The sequence below is a fragment of the Anoplophora glabripennis genome, unplaced genomic scaffold (assembly GCF_000390285.2).
Source record: "Anoplophora glabripennis isolate ALB-LARVAE unplaced genomic scaffold, Agla_2.0 scaffold352, whole genome shotgun sequence".
NCBI classification, from domain to species: Eukaryota; Metazoa; Arthropoda; class Insecta; order Coleoptera; family Cerambycidae; genus Anoplophora; species Anoplophora glabripennis.
Genome location: NW_019417621.1, coordinates 336,954 through 353,459, shown reverse-complemented (window position 1 = coordinate 353,459; position 16,506 = coordinate 336,954). Strand labels below are relative to the sequence as shown.

Genomic DNA, 16,506 nt, shown 5'->3' with positions numbered 1-16,506 from the left:
TTAAATTCATGTACATGCATAAATCTTAAGTTATATGCTTCCTGTGTATGTTTATATAATTGCATTTTAAAACTATAGTCTAAAAAACTTCGATATTACTCGCCAAAGTAAAAAAAAAATCATTTATTAGACGTACTCAAAAGATGTATTTATTGTCCAACTTTGGGATTAACTCAGTGCAGAATCCATCGACTTGTTAGATTTTAAATTTTAAAAAAAAATACTACTTTTTATCATATTTGACAACGAAAAAAAATGTGAAGTTTAATAAAAATAAATTCAAATGCTGTCACGTAACAGTTTGTTAAACTTTATCTAAGTAAAAACCCAAATTAAATCGAACAATACCTTTTCTATACAATTTTTTTTTCCATATAAATGGGTCACACTGTATAATTAAAAACAAAATCCCAGTCGTTTATCTACACGTAGGCCCGGTACTTTGAGTCTCAGTTAAAGCTTGATTAACTGATCAGGCGATTAGACTGTGAATATACTATTATAAAATAAATCAGTATATGTACAGTCTAATCGCCTGATCAAGCTTTAATCAAGACTCAAAGTACCAGTAACTAAAAAATAAAATCATAATGTCATTGGTAGAATCTGAATATTCGACAATCTTTCCGATTAAAATCAGTGCATATATGAAGATTTCCTTGTAACTCAGACAATTTGTTTTACACAAACAATTAATATCAATGACAAGTGATAAAGCATCTCAATTAAGATGTCGTTAAAATTCTGTTTAACTTATGAATAATAACACTTTTCATATTGTGAAAATTCCTGCCTCATAAATTGATTTAAATACAGTGATTAATCGGAATAAACTTGTATCTTATCTACTTCAGAATATTCATGTGTAGAAACATTATTTTCAGAAATAATTAAGTATTAAGATGTATGAAACTACGTGTTATATTTTCGCAGTGACTATTATTAGATAGATATATCTTTCTCTGATGTTAAATCGCCGCAATCTGTACTTAACTGATTACTATTGACGATGATATGTGTGTATGAAATAAAAGGAATCGCATAATGAACAAAATTCGATCATAAAGTCAATTTGTTGAAAATATAAAGGGGGTGCGTATCCCGATTTGTTTTGCTATTGATATACAGAGTGTAAACAGCAACATTGCAATAAACTTTCAGAGTTGGTAAAGCAAATAAAAAAACAAAGAGGTACTATTTTTCATAAAACGAATTCTAAGTTATGCGATAATTCAAAGATTGGACGTAAAACACAGTTTTTGATGGAATTAAAACACAGTTTATAACTCGAGAGCCATCAAACTTGGTACAATGCAGCTGCTCATAATAAGTCTGAAAAATTTTCATCTGTCCAAAAGACGATCTTCTTTTACAAATTTCAATGGGCCGTTTCCAGTTCAAGTCTTGTGCGAGTGTTCTTCGTGAAAAGAAAAAGCATGTTTTAAAACTAAATCCACGACGCTCATCTACAACGGATTGAGAGTTTTCTCAATTATTTTATTGCAATTTATCAATATTTGTTTAAATATATTCATCTGACTATGTACTTTTCATTAAAATAAATGCGAATTTGTGCAAAAAATTAAATTATAATTTTTACTTATGTTCCTTTGTGGTTTGTTCTACCAAAAAGCTCCAAAATTACAAAAGTTGGTGTTGCCCTTCATCTAGAGTCATGTGATCTTTTAACATTATCTTGGTTTTGAACTGTATACTTGTACACGGTGCTTTCTGTAAGAAAAGTTACTATAAAAATGTGTCCGATAACGCTTAATTTTCGAGATAATGAAAAATTAAAATTTGAAAAAAAATCGCATTCTCTAAAATATCTGAAGATGAGTTTTTCTAAACCCTCTCCGAAGCCTATTCTTATAATTTTCTTGATAATATTCCGGAAGTGAAGATAATTATTTAGTTATTATTTTGTAAATACTTATTAGGGGATTAGGGAACTGCACTATTTTTTTAATAGCTTAATAAAAAAAATTCCGAGAATTTGACAACGCGATATAAAACAAAAAAAAACAGGAGAGCTTATCTAACTTCGAAAGTTTTTAAATCAACGCTTATGCTAAGGATAAAAACACTGATTGTTTGGCACTTCAGTACTTTTAAATATAGTTTATACGAAATTTGGTACTAACTGGTTTGTAGGGACTAGAATATAGTAACTTTTACATAAAAAAACTCGCTTATATAATTATTTTTAAATCCACCCCTTTTTTAATTTTATAACCGGACGCGTGTAACTAAAATCAAATTTGATTATATCAAAATAATCGCTCTGTAAATATTTCATACTAAAATGTCAAAACGTTTCAATTTAAAATAACCGACATAGTTTTTATACTCTCTTAAATTCAAATAGGCTGGGCAGAATCTAATTGCTCTGTATTTTTTTATGGGTAGGACCCTGAAAGGCTATCAGTTGGCAATTATTTGTTCCCCATTCCTATGAAAACTAGGTCTGCTATTTTGTATGCAGGTACAATTTTAAGAAAAACACGTTAGGGATTCTTGTTATTAAAAAAATCATTGTAGGATTATTCTACATCCCCTAAAATAGTTGTGTACCGAATTTGAAGAAAAAATATCTAGGTGTTTATTTTTTCTTCTCGCCTATAATCTTTTTAAAAATGCAAAATTGAACTGTGTGGTGTATCTCACTATACCAATTTAAAGTCTTCGTATCTTCAATTGTTCTGAAGTACTTATACCTAGTTGATTAAATACTGTACTTCTCTTTATTATTTGAAGGATCGTGGAGTCCTTAGGAATAATTTTTGTTGTTGGTTTTTTGTTTGTATGGAAGAAATCAGTGGAGAAGCACATGAGTATTTAAAAAAAATAGTCAAAACAAATAATTTCAATTGAAATTTATTACAAAATCAATACGTATATGTTAGTACTTTGAATATAAATACTGTTTTAGGATTAATAAACACAATTCACAATTTGCATAAAGATTTATTTTTTTTTTTTAGAACTACATAAATTTGTAGTCTGTAACCAACAATTAATAGTGATAAAGAAATTGCTACAAATTAATTATAAATTATTTAAATTATGTAAAAATTTAAATTTTGTCGCGAGATCAAGAACGCAGTTGCAGTAGCGACGCAGTTGCATCAGTTAATGCAACCGAGAAGACAACCTACTTCTGGGTCGACTGTCATCTACTCTCTAGATAGAACAAACCGAGGAAACAAAGCGAATTTAGCGGTTTCTAGACTCTTGTTACTACTCTCATTCGATTGGGTCGTCTTGTCCCTGTCATTCACCTTCTCGATCCTCGATCGCACTAAATGACGTGCGAATTACCGCAGCAGCAAACGCCCACTTAAAATATTTATTTTCTACTTCGATACCAATATAAAGTTCAGTTACCGAGATATAGACGAGATAAAATCGATGGGACGCCACGGAATCCGCGAACAAAGGGTCGGAGGTCTCGGCTGACCTTGGAAGGACGGCGACCTTTCCACCGCTGCACCGGGGAGCAGTTGCATATCATCGGTCGGGTCACCCACAGGCGCGGAGAGGCCTCTCTCGACGAAGCGGCTAAATTACACGCCTGAAAAAAACGAGTGCGAAAAGTTTTTGCCCGGGCCCGGAGTACGCTGCGTCTAGCGGGTCTCTTCCTGCGTTTGTCCGCCGATGGGCATGGAGGAAAATCGATTATGTACAGTAGTTTCAGCGGGTGCATTGGCTTCAGCGCCGCGAAAGTGTTCTACCCGTACTTGTTGTACAATGTCCCGTGTATATTCGAACAGAAAGTAGTTCAATGATTCAGAGTAGAGTGAAGGAAAATGTAGATTAATCTGCTGGAACTGCTTTTGAATGGTAGTTTTGCAATACCAACTTCAGCATCTGAAAAATATATATATATAGACTAAAAAAACAACTGATGAAGTAATTCAGTCATAGTCTTAAAAAAAACAAATAAACAAAAAGTATTACACAATTCACAGAATCCAAAGTCCAATCTGTAAATATAAAATATCAAGGAAGATGTACAAGGTGTTGTCACTGGATGTTACATTGCTGAAAAGTAAATTCGGTACTACTGTTAATTTTACGGCGTCTATTTGTATAGCTATATTACCTGTGTCGTTGACTGTATTAATGTATCCATTTCTGTTTTTCTAATCCTTGGAGAACCAAATTTGACAATCATTACACAACAACGCTCTTGGAAAGTATTAAATATACAGAAAACCTTAATAGGTAGTTGTGCAGAATTTAATACTCATCAGTATACCTCTATGAAAACATTCCTATTCATTTGAATTTTATTCAGAAAAAATTGAGTATCTCTTTTTAAAAATTCTGATAAGGCAGTAACTATTTAAATTTTCAAAACATGACATTGAAAATAACCATAGCTTTGATTTTGATATCAAAATTCTTAACAATGAAAGTAGTTATTATAAAAGATGCATTTTGGAAATGATACAAATTAAAAGAAATGAAAATTCAATTAATAATAACAGTGACATTGATGGATTATCACGTATTTATTTTGACCTAATTAAGTAGTATAATTATTGCAAATTTTTACATTTTTCCCTTAATTAAAATTAAATTTAAGTTTACCTGTATATCGTCTATACAGGGTATCCCAACGAAAATTTGACCCCCCCTATAATTGGAAAACCGAATAATATTTCAAAATTCGCCGAGACCCGTCGATTTTTGTTCTTGGGGGGAGCTTTTTTGACAGTCAAGCCAACTCGATATGTTCATCCCCCTAATGCCTAGCAACCCCAACTTAAAAATTTCAAATGCAACTACCCCACTTGTGGCACATCATTTTAAAGCCCTTTTCATTGCGAATACAGTGACGTACCGTTTTTAGAAATCGGTTGAGATTTGACAGAATTATTGGTTACAAACGAAAAGATGACAAACCAACTTACGCGTAGTAATTTCTACACAAATGCCCACCACTAATAAGTTTTTCATCTACTACACATGACCGCATTACCTAATTGTTATTGATGTGTCTATCAGTTTACAAAAAAGTCAGAAATGAAATAAAAAAGCTGAAGCAAATAATAAATCAGATTTATTTGATGAATTGCTCAAAATGACCCCCGTTAACTTCCAAACAATAATACAGTCTGTTTTCAAATTCTGTTCGAACATTATTAAAGACATCCGCAGTTATTAATCGGCATTCTTCTACAATTCTCTGACGTAGCACTTGCAATGTTTCCGGCTGAGTGGCGTACACTCGTGATTTTAAATGACCCCACAGAAAAAAGTCCAAAGGGGACAGATCCGGAGATCTTGGTGGCCATTCGACGGGACCTCTTCTGCCAATCCAATGCCCCGGGAAATGGTCATCCAAAAATTGTCGCACAGCAGCAGCATAGTGCGGGGGCGCACCATCTTGTTGGAAGGTTATTTCATTTTCTAGTAAATTGTCGTCACTTTCTAAAATCTCTGTTATCCTAGGATCAATTGTACTTTCCAATAATTCTAGATAGGTGTTTCCATCGAGATTACCTTGGATGAAAAATGGTCCAACAAGATGGTCGCCCAAAATGCCTGCCCAAACATTCAATTTTTGAGGTGTCTGAGTATGAAATTCCCTGATTAAATGCGGATTAGTATCACTCCAATAACGACAATTGTGTCTATTCACTTCGCCATTCAACATAAATGTGCATTCGTCGGAGAAACATGTATTGTAGAGAAGATTTGGATTCAGTAGAAGTTGTTCACTAAAGTATTCGCAAAATTGGTTACGGCGATCAAAGTCATCTTCATGTAACTCTTGAACCAGCGTCATCTTAAATGGATGAAACTTGTGTTTTTTCAAAATTCGATGAACACTGGAACGGGATACGCCAGAAGCTTGAGACACAGTTGTAATCGATTGCTTATTATCCATCTGTACATGACCCAAAACTGCCACTTCAACTGCTTCATTTCGAACTGGCCCAATTACTTCACGTTTCTTGTTTAAAAGCGAACCTGTTGCAACAAATTTGTCAATCAGGTGTTTAACGTACTGGTGGTTTACATTTTTTTCAGGATGATTGGCATTAAAAATTCGTGCTGTAGCTTTAGCGCAATCGTGATTTCGATAATAAATTGCAACAATTTCTACTCTTTCCGCGATAGAATAAACCATTTCGAACACACGTTAATACTTTCAATAACGGCTGAAACTAACGATTTCTTGGTCACAAGCAAAAAACACCGACTTTTTTTGTAGTACTGATTTTTTGTTATTTTGAAAAGGTCTGAATTCCTATAAACTTAAGTATCTTCTACTAATAACTATTTTAGTATCTAGTTTTATTTGCTTCAGCTTTTTTATTTCATTTCTGACTTTTTTGTAAACTGATAGACACATCAATAACAATTAGGTAATGCGGTCATGTGTAGTAGATGAAAAACTTATTAGTGGTGGGCATTTGTGTAGAAATTACTACGCGTAAGTTGGTTTGTCATCTTTTCGTTTGTAACCAATAATTCTGTCAAATCTCAACCGATTTCTAAAAACGGTACGTCACTGTATTCGCAATGAAAAGGGCTTTAAAATGATGTGCCACAAGTGGGGTAGTTGCATTTGAAATTTTTAAGTTGGGGTTGCTAGGCATTAGGGGGATGAACATATCGAGTTGGCTTGACTGTCAAAAAAGCTCCCCCCAAGAACAAAAATCGACGGGTCTCGGCGAATTTTGAAATATTATTCGGTTTTATAGGGGGGGTCAAATTTTCGTTGGGATACCCTGTATATAAAAAATTGTTACTATTTCTTTTGAACATTCCTCACCTCGACTTGGTTTGGTTTTAACAGATATTTTCACATTTCAATTCATATTCTGATGTTATTGATTTCTATACGTATATTGTTTTAACAATATATGGGAAAATATGTTAAAACGGTATTTGATGACCAATTGTAAGTTTTTAAAATGTTTTTAATGTGTAATGTTTTAATTAGGTATTTTAAAAAGTTTTAGATTTTAATTTTTACATAAAGAAAAATATTATATTCCATGGTTATTATTGTTTTTATCTGAAGATGGGATAAATCCCGAAACGATCGTAATAAAATCCCTTATAAAAAAGTTTGTTTTACAACAAATTAACTATTTGTGACCTGTTCTCCCCGTAAATTAATAATTACTCAAGAAATTATATGGTCAGAAAGAAATTTTATATGTTTGTATCCTTTCAGCATCTGTAATAGTTCCCCATATCCTTGTAGTGATAAACAAATTTGGTTCACTCCAAATGACTGCATCAAAGCTAATAATNAAAAAGTATTACACAATTCACAGAATCCAAAGTCCAATCTGTAAATATAAAATATCAAGGAAGATGTACAAGGTGTTGTCACTGGATGTTACATTGCTGAAAAGTAAATTCGGTACTACTGTTAATTTTACGGCGTCTATTTGTATAGCTATATTACCTGTGTCGTTGACTGTATTAATGTATCCATTTCTGTTTTTCTAATCCTTGGAGAACCAAATTTGACAATCATTACACAACAACGCTCTTGGAAAGTATTAAATATACAGAAAACCTTAATAGGTAGTTGTGCAGAATTTAATACTCATCAGTATACCTCTATGAAAACATTCCTATTCATTTGAATTTTATTCAGAAAAAATTGAGTATCTCTTTTTAAAAATTCTGATAAGGCAGTAACTATTTAAATTTTCAAAACATGACATTGAAAATAACCATAGCTTTGATTTTGATATCAAAATTCTTAACAATGAAAGTAGTTATTATAAAAGATGCATTTTGGAAATGATACAAATTAAAAGAAATGAAAATTCAATTAATAATAACAGTGACATTGATGGATTATCACGTATTTATTTTAACCTAATTAAGTAGTATAATTATTGCAAATTTTTACATTTTTCCCTTAATTAAAATTAAATTTAAGTTTACCTGTATATCGTCTATACAGGGTATCCCAACGAAAATTTGACCCCCCCTATAATTGGAAAACCGAATAATATTTCAAAATTCGCCGAGACCCGTCGATTTTTGTTCTTGGGGGGAGCTTTTTTGACAGTCAAGCCAACTCGATATGTTCATCCCCCTAATGCCTAGCAACCCCAACTTAAAAATTTCAAATGCAACTACCCCACTTGTGGCACATCATTTTAAAGCCCTTTTCATTGCGAATACAGTGACGTACCGTTTTTAGAAATCGGTTGAGATTTGACAGAATTATTGGTTACAAACGAAAAGATGACAAACCAACTTACGCGTAGTAATTTCTACACAAATGCCCACCACTAATAAGTTTTTCATCTACTACACATGACCGCATTACCTAATTGTTATTGATGTGTCTATCAGTTTACAAAAAAGTCAGAAATGAAATAAAAAAGCTGAAGCAAATAATAAATCAGATTTATTTGATGAATTGCTCAAAATGACCCCCGTTAACTTCCAAACAATAATACAGTCTGTTTTCAAATTCTGTTCGAACATTATTAAAGACATCCGCAGTTATTAATCGGCATTCTTCTACAATTCTCTGACGTAGCACTTGCAATGTTTCCGGCTGAGTGGCGTACACTCGTGATTTTAAATGACCCCACAGAAAAAAGTCCAAAGGGGACAGATCCGGAGATCTTGGTGGCCATTCGACGGGACCTCTTCTGCCAATCCAATGCCCCGGGAAATGGTCATCCAAAAATTGTCGCACAGCAGCAGCATAGTGCGGGGGCGCACCATCTTGTTGGAAGGTTATTTCATTTTCTAGTAAATTGTCGTCACTTTCTAAAATCTCTGTTATCCTAGGATCAATTGTACTTTCCAATAATTCTAGATAGGTGTTTCCATCGAGATTACCTTGGATGAAAAATGGTCCAACAAGATGGTCGCCCAAAATGCCTGCCCAAACATTCAATTTTTGAGGTGTCTGAGTATGAAATTCCCTGATTAAATGCGGATTAGTATCACTCCAATAACGACAATTGTGTCTATTCACTTCGCCATTCAACATAAATGTGCATTCGTCGGAGAAACATGTATTGTAGAGAAGATTTGGATTCAGTAGAAGTTGTTCACTAAAGTATTCGCAAAATTGGTTACGGCGATCAAAGTCATCTTCATGTAACTCTTGAACCAGCGTCATCTTAAATGGATGAAACTTGTGTTTTTTCAAAATTCGATGAACACTGGAACGGGATACGCCAGAAGCTTGAGACACAGTTGTAATCGATTGCTTATTATCCATCTGTACATGACCCAAAACTGCCACTTCAACTGCTTCATTTCGAACTGGCCCAATTACTTCACGTTTCTTGTTTAAAAGCGAACCTGTTGCAACAAATTTGTCAATCAGGTGTTTAACGTACTGGTGGTTTACATTTTTTTCAGGATGATTGGCATTAAAAATTCGTGCTGTAGCTTTAGCGCAATCGTGATTTCGATAATAAATTGCAACAATTTCTACTCTTTCCGCGATAGAATAAACCATTTCGAACACACGTTAATACTTTCAATAACGGCTGAAACTAACGATTTCTTGGTCACAAGCAAAAAACACCGACTTTTTTTGTAGTACTGATTTTTTGTTATTTTGAAAAGGTCTGAATTCCTATAAACTTAAGTATCTTCTACTAATAACTATTTTAGTATCTAGTTTTATTTGCTTCAGCTTTTTTATTTCATTTCTGACTTTTTTGTAAACTGATAGACACATCAATAACAATTAGGTAATGCGGTCATGTGTAGTAGATGAAAAACTTATTAGTGGTGGGCATTTGTGTAGAAATTACTACGCGTAAGTTGGTTTGTCATCTTTTCGTTTGTAACCAATAATTCTGTCAAATCTCAACCGATTTCTAAAAACGGTACGTCACTGTATTCGCAATGAAAAGGGCTTTAAAATGATGTGCCACAAGTGGGGTAGTTGCATTTGAAATTTTTAAGTTGGGGTTGCTAGGCATTAGGGGGATGAACATATCGAGTTGGCTTGACTGTCAAAAAAGCTCCCCCCAAGAACAAAAATCGACGGGTCTCGGCGAATTTTGAAATATTATTCGGTTTTATAGGGGGGGTCAAATTTTCGTTGGGATACCCTGTATATAAAAAATTGTTACTATTTCTTTTGAACATTCCTCACCTCGACTTGGTTTGGTTTTAACAGATATTTTCACATTTCAATTCATATTCTGATGTTATTGATTTCTATACGTATATTGTTTTAACAATATATGGGAAAATATGTTAAAACGGTATTTGATGACCAATTGTAAGTTTTTAAAATGTTTTTAATGTGTAATGTTTTAATTAGGTATTTTAAAAAGTTTTAGATTTTAATTTTTACATAAAGAAAAATATTATATTCCATGGTTATTATTGTTTTTATCTGAAGATGGGATAAATCCCGAAACGATCGTAATAAAATCCCTTATAAAAAAGTTTGTTTTACAACAAATTAACTATTTGTGACCTGTTCTCCCCGTAAATTAATAATTACTCAAGAAATTATATGGTCAGAAAGAAATTTTATATGTTTGTATCCTTTCAGCATCTGTAATAGTTCCCCATATCCTTGTAGTGATAAACAAATTTGGTTCACTCCAAATGACTGCATCAAAGCTAATAATTTTTACTTGTCTAAATACTGAATAAACGCAATCTAAACTTTTAATTTAGAAGAAAATTTATTTGGCCCAAATTTAAAACAATACTTATTTTTAGATATGGAGTTTGTTTGGCCAAGTTCTAGTAGCTTCCATTTATTTTGACTAACTAAATATAAATTTCCATATTCAAGTAAGATCCCTTAATAAAGTTCTTAATAATTTGACCAGAGGAATAATTGATTTTCTATACTATTATTAATTTTTAAACATTTTGAACTGCAGTAATATTACCAGGCAGCTCATATTTTATTTAGTTTTGTTTTTCCATGCCATCCATTTTTATTTTACTCGTGTATGATATGGTGTGCCTACGCTCATGTGACGTCACTAAGGAACAAAACAGACGAAATCGTGGCATGTATTGGCATGAAGATGCAACTTTCTCTCGTTTTTCTAATAATCCAGAGCTGTTACAACGTAAACATCTTCACTTGATTCATTTTATTATGCAAAACAGGCGACGTTTCTTCAAACTTAACAAAATATTTAACATTACGTTCAGATAGACTACATACTTAAACTGACTTCTTAAACACGATGCATACCATATATAAATATGGAAATTACACGTTTTAGTATAATTATTAACTTATATTGTGTAATACGTGAATAAAAAAAATTTAAAATGCATATTTACGCTAAAGAAATTATTTTCAGAGCCTTATTTAAACCCTTTTTCTGACCGCTCGCGCTAGTTCCAGCCGCTAACCCACAAAGATTTATCGCGAGTGAATCTTGACCTACCGTATTATTCGGTCAGTAACCTAGCTTTTACTGCATTTTTAATGTATAGCGATAGTAATTGTTTTCGAATGTTAGATTGTTACAATTTAGTATTTTTAATATTTATGTCTTATAATTCAATGTGAGTTTTTAGTATTACGTTCAATTAATTATGCAGTTTGTAGTACTTATACCTAGTGAATTATTACTTTTCATAGAGTTGTATGGTACCTACCCATTTAAAATGCCAATACGGCTAAAAAGCACTCATTCGTCCATAGCACATTGTTAATAAAGCTGTGATACGCTGCACTTTGATTTTGAAACCAATTATTGCAAAATTCAACACGACGCGACGGAGGAAATCAGCTGTTTCGCTTCAACGTTCGAACGCTCTGTAGTAATTCGGCGCGTTCCCTGTCCTAAAATGTGTTGCGAAGTAAAGCGCCGAGTTAAAGGGCAATTTACTGATATTTTCAAAGATCGAGTAAGATTTTTTTCGATTTTCTGTCTTCATTAGTCCTTCCGAATAGTGATTAGAATTAAGAATATTATGACTGAATCACCCTGTATAATATACTGCTTTTGTGTCAAAACGCAAGTCTGTAGTTCTTTGATGACGTCATGCGCAGATAGGAAAGAATTGAGCCGGCTGACGAGCACACCATTCCATATTCACATTACAATTTTACTCAAACTTCTTTTATTTCAAAACTTCATTATGCAAGACCTTGAAACCCATGAAATTTGCGTAACTTGTTTTGGTATAAGCCCTATTTTNAAATTTGGATCACTCCAAATTACTGCTTAAAAACTAATATTTTTTTCTTGTCTAAATACTAAATAAACGCAATCTAAACTTTTAATTTAGAAGAAAATTAAAAACTACTTATTTTTAAATATGGATTTTGTTTGACCAAGTTCTAGTAGCTTCCATTTATTCTGACTAAATATAAATTTCCATATTGAAGTAATGTTTAAGTAAACTTAATAATTTGAACAACGGAATAATATTTGTTGATTTTGTATATTATTATTAATTCTTAAACATTCTCAACTGCAGCAATCTTACCAGGCAGCTCATATTTTATTTAAATTTGATTTTCTGTGCCATATTGGCATGAAAATACATCTTCCTCTCGTTTTTCTAATAATTCAGAGCCGTTACAGCATAAACATCTTTACTTGATTCATTTTATTATACAAAACAGGCGACGTTTCTTCAATCTGGACAAAGTATTTAAGGTTATGTTCAGATATACTCTACATACGTAAATTAACTTATTAAACACGATGCATACCATATATAAATGTGAAAATTACATATTTGAGGTCTTACGTATAATTACTAACTTAAATTGTGTATTTATATACATGGTGATTCAATCATAATGTCATTAATTTTAAGGGAAGATGAGTAGAATACGAATACGCGAATAAAGAAATTTTAAAATCCATATTTACGCTGTAGAAAATATTTTCAGATACCCCTTTCCGGACCGATCCTGCTGCTAACCCACAAAGGTTTATCGAGAGTGAATCTTGACTTGCCGTATTATTCGGTCACTAACCTAACTTTTATTGCATTTTTAATGTATAGGTAACGATAATAATTGTTTTCGAATGTTAAGATTATTAAAATTTAGTATTTTTTATATTGTTAACGTTTTTACTATGTTTTATAATTGAATATTGCGAAGTAGGGCGCCGAATTAACAGGAGTGAAAGGGAGGTAAATCTGTAGTTCTTTGATGACGTCATGCGCAGATAGAAAAGAATTGAGCCGACTGACTAGTACACTATTCCATATGCACACTACAATTTTACTCAAACTTCTTTTATTTCAAAACTTCATTATGCAAGACCTTGAAACCCATGAAATTTGCGTAACTTGTTTTGGTATAAGCCCTATTTTATCGCCTCGTATAAAATAGGAAAAGATATACGAAGTGTGAACAGAAAATAGTGTAGCGATCACTCAAATTCATAATTGAATTAGCGAAGGAGTGTTAGTCAAATGAGTTCAGTTTTATGGTGGGTCGATGCCCTGTACATGTACAAACCACCCACCTATAATACGTGTTTGAACAATGGAAAAATTTAAACGCATGTAAACGGATCAAGCCAGAACTCGGGAGTGTATCCGCAATAAAAGGCATTAACATCGCCCAATAAAATATAGTAACTATCCAAACTGCAACTTAAAAATGTTGTGGGAGTAGTTCTAATTTGAAAATTTGTTTTGTGAAGTCAGTATCAATGTTACGATGAACTGTTCATCAAGTATGGGGATATGATTCATGAATCACGATTGGTTGTGAATAAAAATGGGACTTTCACAAAATTCTTTTATTTTTGCTGCCCGCTTCTTTGTACCTATGATTCATTGTCAGGTAATTAAACTGCAGTACGAGGAAGAAAGCAACATATTTGTACGATGGAAGCAAATATTAGTCATTATTATTCGTGAATAAAACAGTAATTAAATTTTAGAAAAAAGTTAATCACAGTTTAATTCAACTGTATTGAAGTTTAAGTGAATCATTGTTATCAACAAAACAGGTCTTTATAAAACTAAAAAAATTTAGGCAATTGTGCTTAAAACTCATTTATTATAGCTTTTTTCACATATTTTATCTTAATTCTATTGTCAAACTTTTGATCAGAACGTATGCAAGAAGTTCAAATGAACTGCGGGACAATTCTGACTCCTTAACAAGATATAGCAACTTGAAGATAACCTGACGACTGACCATGGTATTCCTATGTATTTTTCTTATTTTTACAGCGTAATAGTCGCAGTGCACTGAGCAGAACAGCCCTCAACTGCTTTGTCCGTACCTATACTATTTACTGTATTATATGTTTTGTGTTATTTACTGTCAAATTTTTCACTCGTGAAAAAGCTATTTATTATTTAAACAGTTTTTACTCTTTTTTTAATCACAACTTTCAATTGTCTGTTGCTGAATTAAAATACATCGCATTGTAGATACAAATTTTCTATTCTAATACGAGACAAAGGCATTTCCCATGATAAAGAATCGTGCTTTGGTCGATTGCAAACTGGAAACTCCTTCAAGTCTGTGGTTATTTTTATAATTTCAAATTTATTTTATTTTGAGACTACGTCATTCTTACTCTAAGGCACTATTGAATCATACTTTCGGTCGCATATTATCTCGCCTTTACATTTTAGAAATGAATGAAATAATGTATTAAAAATACCTATTAAAGTTTGTTCTAAAATGGAAACCGCTCGTCACCTGATCAAGGATGTGGTCTGATATGTTCACAGTGTGGTTTTGATCGAGTCTAAAGTTAATAGCATTACAAGATAACGACCGTATAACCTAAATAAAAAAAGAGCTGTTTCATATATTAATTCTTTTTAACAAATATTCCTGTTCAATGTGTGAAATTATCACTGATTTTAATGTAAAACATCTTGATTTTGTAACAAATTTTTAAATTATAGAAATCTAAAAATCAGATTAAAAAAGATTGGAAAAATAAACATTTAATATTTAAGCAAGAGGTATATAAAAAGTAAAAAAAATATGAAGAAAAAAAACGTGCAAAAACTACAAAAATATAGAAACTAAGCATTGCTATTGTCAACCCTTCTTCCAAATATTTTTTTAAGTAGACATAATAATGTGCAATTTACTTTTAGTTGATTTATTTTAGTTTATTTTACAATATCTATTTTTATTTATTTATTTAAGTTGAAAACGAACGGTAACTATGGAAAATTTAACATTTATTTCTGAACTATATTAACCATTTTGTTAACAAAATGAATTAACATCGAATATTCTTTGTAATCCAAAGGATCATCAAAAATGCGACCGCATTTGATGTTATTCATGGTTTGGCTTTTAAAACTCGCTGTGAATTGAAAATCAACTAACTAGTAGCGATATTGTAAAATTAATTATGCACATGACTCATTGCGTGCCTTGAAATTACACCGCTTTATTGCTAATGTCTAAAAACGTAGTCGACAGTACCGACTTTTCACTTTATCTGTGTGGCTGTTAGTCATCCGTATATTTTTTTCAATTTGACCCCACATCTGTTTGTTTACCTTATTATACTCATATATACGTCGCGCGACAAATTGCAGTTATTACCAAATTAGCGGACACAGTATTTTTTTTATTTGAAGTTCATGTACTTACCTACATCAAAATATTGAATTTCACATTTTTTTATGTATGGAAATAAGAAAAAAAAGCATATTTTCACCTCATATGTTTGTCTTACGTTTCCTGAAATTTGCACGCATGTTGAACATACAGAAAATGCGTACGGTGTAATCTTTCCGAAGTCAGTTGAACATATAAAAACACCTAGCAATAAAATTTAATAAGTTTTATAGGCGTCCCTAAAAAAGTTTTCTGCTAAAGGTAAAACATTATAATAATTTGTATATCATACCAAATTCTGCATTGCTGCACTGCACTGATAGGCCATTTGTCGACAACTGAATGTATGGTCAGGTTACCCTGTGCGGTTGTGTTTGTGCCGCGTTTGCCCTCGCATTTATTCTTCAACTGGGTCTACCAGACCTGTATGTGGGTATAGCTAAATAAATATGAGAACAAGTTTTTCAAATATTTCAATGCCGAGTTGCTGCATGAGCGACCGAACCTGGTACATACTGCCAACCTCTTGGTTTTCAGTAGACATCGGAAAGACTATACTATAAACATAATCACACCCCGCATAATACTTTTAGGAAACTATTAACACATGCATTATTCAGAATTACTGAGTATCTTTATAAATTTACTGGACAAAACAGGAAAAGTACAATTTCTGATGTTTACATGTTCTCCGTGATCTTTCAATGCGAAAAATTAAAGTTGCTCTAGTTTAGCGCTGTGCTTCGTCACTTCCTTGATGGAACTACGTGTTCTATCATTGTCTTACTAAAAGTGCGATTTCTTGTCTATATAATGCCTTAACATATACCAAAATCTGAAGATGAAGAATAATCACCCGGAAGATTATGGGTCACAACCCATTTTCTTGTATTACAATAAAGAATGATTTATGATCCAAGGAACTTAAGTACTTCTTTTAGTTACAATTCTTCATTAATAGTACGTTTGTTATACATCAAGGGACT

General features: G+C 32.3%; 1 protein-coding gene across 1 annotated transcript in view; it reads left to right on the top strand.

Annotated features, from left to right (window-relative positions):
• Nucleotides 1-16,506, top strand: part of LOC108910073 (myosin heavy chain, non-muscle) — a 176,147-nt gene that overhangs the window by 140,668 nt on the left and 18,973 nt on the right. The gene's annotated exons all lie outside the window — the stretch shown is intronic.